This window comes from Chiloscyllium punctatum, chromosome 20 (assembly GCF_047496795.1).
Source record: "Chiloscyllium punctatum isolate Juve2018m chromosome 20, sChiPun1.3, whole genome shotgun sequence".
In the NCBI taxonomy this organism is placed as follows: Eukaryota; Metazoa; Chordata; class Chondrichthyes; order Orectolobiformes; family Hemiscylliidae; genus Chiloscyllium; species Chiloscyllium punctatum.
In genome coordinates, this window is record NC_092758.1 from 10,688,340 (window position 1) to 10,694,838 (window position 6,499).

The following is a 6,499-nucleotide window of genomic DNA, read 5'->3' on the forward strand; positions in this document are numbered from 1 at the left end:
TTGTGTTTTGTGTATATGTGTACGTGTGTGTGTGTATTTTGTGTATATGTGTACGCGTACGTGTGTGTTTTGTGTATATGTGTACACGTACGTGTGTGTGTTTTGTGTATATGTGTACGCGTACGTGTGTGTGTTTTGTGTATATGTGTACGCGTACGTGTGTGTGTTTTGTGTATATGTGTACGTGTGTGTGTGTATTTTGTGTACGTGTATATGTGTACGTGTGTGTGTTTTGTGGATATGTGTACATGTGTGTGTTTTGTGGATGTGTGTACGCGTACGTGTGTGTGTTTTGTGGATGTGTGTACGCGTACGTGTGTGTGTTTTGTGGATGTGTGTACGCGTACGTGTGTGTGTTTTGTGGATGTGTGTACGCGTACGTGTGTGTGTTTTGTGGATGTGTGTGTGTTTTGTGTACGTGTGTGTGTTTTGTGGATACGTGTACGTGTACGTGTGTGTGTTTTGTGGATACGTGTGAGTGTACGTGTGTGTGTTTTGTGTGTACGTGTGTGTGTTTTGTGTGTACGTGTGTGTGTTTTGTGGATACGTGTGTGTGTTTTGTGTATGTGTGTGTGTGTTTTGTGGATACGTGTGTATGTTTTGTGGATACGTGTGTATGTTTTGTGTATACGTGTGTGTGTTTTGTGTATACGTGTGAGTGTTTTGTGGATATGTGTATGTGTGTGTGTGTTTTGTGGATATGTGTATGTGTGTGTGTGTTTTGTGGATATGTGTGTGTGTACGTGTGTGTGTTTTGTGGATACGTGTGTGTGTTTTGTGGATACGTGTGTGTGTTTTGTGGATACGTGTGTGTGTGTTTTGTGTATGTGTGTGTATGTTTTGTGTATACGTGTGTGTGTTTTGTGTATACGTGTGTGTTTTGTGTATACATGTGTGTGTTTTGTGTATACGTGTGTGTTTTTTGTGTATACGTGTGTGTTTTTTGTGTATACGTGTGTGTTTTTTGTGTATAAGTGTGTGTTTTTTGTGTATGCGTGTGTGTGTTTTGTGTATGTGTGTGTGTGTTTTGTGTATGTGTGTGTGTGTTTTGTGTATGTGTGTGTATGTTTTGTGTATACGTGTGTGTGTTTTGTGTATACGTGTGTGTGTTTTGTGGATATGTGTATGTGTGTGTGTGTTTTGTGGATATGTGTACGTGTGTGTGTGTTTTGTGTACGTGTGTGTGTTTTGTGGATATGTGTGTGTGTACGTGTGTGTGTTTTGTGGATACGTGTGTGTGTTTTGTGGATACGTGTGTGTGTTTTGTGGATACGTGTGTGTGTTTTGTGTATACGTGTGTGTGTTTTGTGAATATGTGTGTGTGTGTTTTGTGTATGTGTGTGTATGTTTTGTGTATATGTGGGTGTGTTTTGTGTATACGTGTGTGTTTTTTGTGTATACGTGTGTGTGTTTTGTGGATATGTGTATGTGTTTTGTGGATATGTGTATGTGTGTGTGTGTTTTGTGGATATGTGTACGTGTGTGTGTTTTGTGTACGTGTGTGTGTTTTGTGGATATGTGTGTGTGTACGTGTGTGTGTTTTGTGGATACGTGTGTGTGTTTTGTGGATACGTGTGTGTGTTTTGTGGATACGTGTGTGTTTTGTGTATACGTGTGTGTGTTTTGTGAATATGTGTGTGTGTGTTTTGTGTATGTGTGTGTATGTTTTGTGTATACGTGTGTGTGTTTTGTGTATACGTGTGTGTTTTTTGTGTATACGTGTGTGTTTTTTGTGTATACGTGTGTGTTTTTTGTGTATGTGTGTGTGTGTTTTGTGTATGTGTGTGTGTGTTTTGTGTATGTGTGTGTGTGTTTTGTGTATGTGTGTGTGTTTTGTGTATGTGTGTGTGTTTTGTGTATACGTGTGTGTATGTTTTGTGTATACGTGTGCGTGTTTTGTGGATACGTGTGTGTGTTTTGTGGATATGTGTATGTGTGTGTGTGTTTTGTGGATATGTGTACGTGTGTGTGTGTTTTGTGTACGTGTGTGTGTTTTGTGGATATGTGTGTGTGTACGTGTGTGTGTTTTGTGGATACGTGTGTGTGTTTTGTGGATACGTGTGTGTGTTTTGTGGATACGTGTGTGTGTTTTGTGAATACGTGTGTGTGTGTTTTGTGTATGTGTGTGTATGTTTTGTGTATACGTGTGTGTGTTTTGTGTATACGTGTGTGTTTTTTGTGTATACGTGTGTGTGTTTTGTGGATATGTGTATGTGTTTTGTGGATATGTGTGTGTGTGTGTTTTGTGGATATGTGTGTGTGTACGTGTGTGTGTTTTGTGGATACGTGTGTGTGTTTTGTGGATACGTGTGTGTGTTTTGTGGATACGTGTGTGTTTTGTGTATACGTGTGTGTGTTTTGTGAATATGTGTGTGTGTGTTTTGTGTATGTGTGTGTATGTTTTGTGTATACGTGTGTGTGTTTTGTGTATACGTGTGTGTTTTTTGTGTATACGTGTGTGTTTTTTGTGTATGTGTGTGTGTGTTTTGTGTATGTGTGTGTGTGTTTTGTGTATGTGTGTGTGTGTTTTGTGTATGTGTGTGTGTTTTGTGTATACGTGTGTGTATGTTTTGTGTATACGTGTGCGTGTTTTGTGGATACGTGTGTGTGTTTTGTGGATATGTGTATGTGTGTGTGTGTTTTGTGGATATGTGTACGTGTGTGTGTGTTTTGTGTACGTGTGTGTGTTTTGTGGATATGTGTGTGTGTACGTGTGTGTGTTTTGTGGATACGTGTGTGTGTTTTGTGGATACGTGTGTGTGTTTTGTGGATACGTGTGTGTGTTTTGTGAATACGTGTGTGTGTGTTTTGTGTATGTGTGTGTATGTTTTGTGTATACGTGTGTGTGTTTTGTGTATACGTGTGTGTTTTTTGTGTATACGTGTGTGTGTTTTGTGGATACGTGTGTGTGTTTTGTGGATACGTGTGTGTGTTTTGTGGATACGTGTGTGTTTTGTGTATACGTGTGTGTGTTTTGTGAATATGTGTGTGTGTGTTTTGTGTATGTGTGTGTATGTTTTGTGTATACGTGTGTGTGTTTTGTGTATACGTGTGTGTTTTTTGTGTATACGTGTGTGTGTTTTGTGTATGTGTGTGTGTTTTTTGTGTATGTGTGTGTGTGTTTTGTGTATGTGTGTGTGTGTTTTGTGTATGTGTGTGTGTTTTTTGTGTATGTGTGTGTGTGTTTTGTGGATACGTGTGTGTGTTTTGTGTATGTGTGTGTATGTTTTGTGGATACGTGTGTGTGTTTTGTGTACGTGTGTACGTGTACGTGTGTGTGTTTTGTGGACGTGTGTGTGTTTTGTGGATATGTGTTTTGTGGACGTGTGTGTGTTTTGTGGATATGTGTTTTGTGGACGTGTGTGTGTTTTGTGGATATGTGTTTTGTGGACGTGTGTGTGTTTTGTGGATATGTGTATGTGTACGTGTGTGTGTTTTGTGGATATGTGTGTGTGTGTTTTGTGTGTGTGTGTGTTTTGTGTGTGTGTGTGTGTTTTGTGTGTGTGTGTGTTTTGTGTGTGTGTGTGTGTTTTGTGGATATGTGTATGTGTGTGTGTGTGTTTTGTGGATATGTGTATGTGTGTGTGTGTTTTGTGGATATGTGTATGTGTACGTGTGTGTGTTTTGTGGATATGTGTATGTGTACGTGTGTGTGTTTTGTGGATGTGTGTGTTTTGTGGATGTGTGTGTTTTGTGGATGTGTGTGTTTTGTGGATATGTGTGCGTGTGTGTGTTTTGTGGATACGCGTGCGTGTGTGTTTTTGTTTTGTGTATACGTGTACGTGTGTGTTTTTGTTTTGTGGATACGTGTACAGGTGTGTTTTGTGGATACGTGTGCGCATGTGTTTTGTGGATACGTGTGCGCGTGTGTTTTGTGGATACGTTTGCGCGTGTGTTTTGTGGATACGTGTGCGCGTGTGTTTTTGTTTTGTGCGTGCGGGTAGTGTGTGTGTATGCGTGTGTGCGGGTAGTGTGTGTGTATATGTGTGCGCGTAGCGTGTTGTGTGTATATGTGTGCACGCGTTGTGTGTATACGTGTGCGCGCGTTGTGTGTGTATACGTGTGTGCGCGTTGTGTGTGTATACGTGTGTGCACGTTGTGTGTGTATACGTGTGTGCGCGTTGTGTGTGTGTGTGTATACGTGTGTGCGCGTAGTGTGTGTGTGTATGCATGTGTGTGCGGGTAGTGTGTGTGTGTATGCGTGTGTGCGCATAGTGTGTGTATGCGTGTGTATATGTGTGCGCGGGTAGTGTGTGTGTATATGTGTGCGCGGGTAGTGTGTGTGTTTATGTGTGCGCGGGTAGTGTGTGTGTATGCGTGTGTGCGCGGGTAGTGTGTGTGTATGCGTGTGTGTGCGGGTAGTGTGTGTGTATGCGTGTGTGCGCGTAGTGTGTGTATGCGTGTGTATATGTGTGCGCGAAGTGTGTGTGTATATGTGTGCGCGTAGTGTGTATGTGTGCGCGCGTAGTGTGTGTGTATATGTGTGTGTGCGGGGCGTGTGTGTGCGTGCGCGTGTAGTGTGTGTGTATATGTGTGTGTATGTGTGCGCGTGTATATGTGTGTGCGTGTATATGTGTGCGCGTGTATGTGTATATGTGTGCGCGTGTATATGTGTGCGCGTAGTGTGTGTGTATATGCGTGCGCGTAGTGTGTGTACATGTGTGTGCGTAGTGTGTGTGTGTACATGTGTGTGTGCGTAGTGTGTGTACGTGTGTGTGTGTACATGTGTGTGCGCGTAGTGTGTGTGTACATGTGTGTGTACATGTGCGCGCGCATAGTGTGTACGTGTGTGCGCGCATAGTGTGTGTACGTGTGTGCGTGCATAGTGTGTGTACGTGTGTGCGCGCATAGTGTACGTGTGTGCGCGCGTTGTGTACGTGTGTGCGCGCGTAGTGTGTGTGTGTACGTGTGTGCGCGCGTAGTGTGTGTGTGTATGTGTGTGCGCGTGTAGTGTGTTGTGTATGTGTGTGCGCGTGTGGCGTGTGCGCGTGTATGTGTGTGTGTATATGTGTGCGCGTAGTGTGTGTGCGTATATATGTGCGCGTAGTGTGTGAATATGTGTGCGCGTAGTGTATGTGTGTGTGTACGTGTGTGTGCACGTAGTGTGTGTGTATACGTGTGTGCGCGTAGTGTGTGTGTATACGTGTGTGCGCGTAGTGTGTGTGTATGTGTGTGCGTGCGCGCGTGTAGTGTGTGTATATGTGTGTGCGCGTGTAGTGTGTGTATATGTGTGTGCGCGTGTAGTGTGTGTGTATATGTGTGCGCACGTGTAGTGTGTGTATATGTGTGTGCGCGTGTAGTGTGTGTGCATGTGTGCGCGCGTGTAGTGTGTGTATATGTGTGTGCGCGTGTAGTGTGTGTGCATGTGTGTGCGCGTGTAGTGTGTGTGCATGTGTGCGCGCGTGTAGTGTGTGTGCATGTGTGTGCGCGTGTAGTGTGTGTGCATGTGTGTGCGCGTGTAGTGTGTGTGTATGTGTGCGCGCATAGTGTGTGTGTATGTGTGCGCGCGTATTGTGTGTATATGTGTGCACGCGTATTGTGTGTATATGTGTGCGCGCGTATTGTGTGTATATGTGTGCGCGCGTATTGTGTGTGTATGTGTGCGCGCGTAGTGTGTGTGTGTATGTGTGCGCGCGTAGTGTGTGTGTGTATGTGTGCACGCGTAGTGTGTGTGTATGTGTGCGCACGTAGTGTGTGTGTGCGCGCGTAGTGTGTGTATGTGTGCGCGCGTAGTGTGTGTGTGTATGTGTGCGCGCGTAGTGTGTGTGTATGTGTGCGCGCGTAGTGTGTGTGTATGTGTGCGCGCGTAGTGTGTGTGTGTGCGCGCGTAGTGTGTGTGTGTATGTGTGCGCACGTAGTGTGTGTGTATGTGTGCGCGCGTAGTGTGTGTGTATGTGTGCGCGCGTAGTGTGTGTGTATGTGTGCGCGCGTAGTGTGTGTGTGTGCGCGCGTAGTGTGTGTGTATGTGTGCGCGCGTAGTGTGTGTGTATGTGTGCGCGCGTAGTGTGTGTGTGTGCGCGCGTAGTGTGTGTGTGTATGTGTGCGCACGTAGTGTGTGTGTGTATGTGTGCGCGCGCGTAGTGTGTGTGTGTATGTGTGCGCGCGCGTAGTGTGTGTGTATGTGTGCGCGCGCGTAGGTGTGTGTGTGTGCGCGCGCGTGTAGTGTGTGTATATGTGTGCGCGTGTAGTGTGTGTGCGCGCCTGTTGTGTGCGCGTTCGCGCGTTTTGTGTGTGCGCGCCTGTGGTGTGTGGTGTGCGCGCCTGTGGTGTGCGGTGTGTTATGTGTGTGTGCGCGCGCGCGTGTTGTGTGTGTGTGCGCGTGCGTGTGTTGTGTGTGTGTGCGCGCGCGCGTGCCTGTTGTGTGTGCGCGCGTGTAGTGTGTATATGTGTGCGCGCACATAGCGTATGTGCACGTGTAGTGTGTGTATATGTATGTGCGCGTGTAGTGTGTGTATACGTGTGTGCACATGTAGTGTGTGTGTATACGTGTGTGCACATG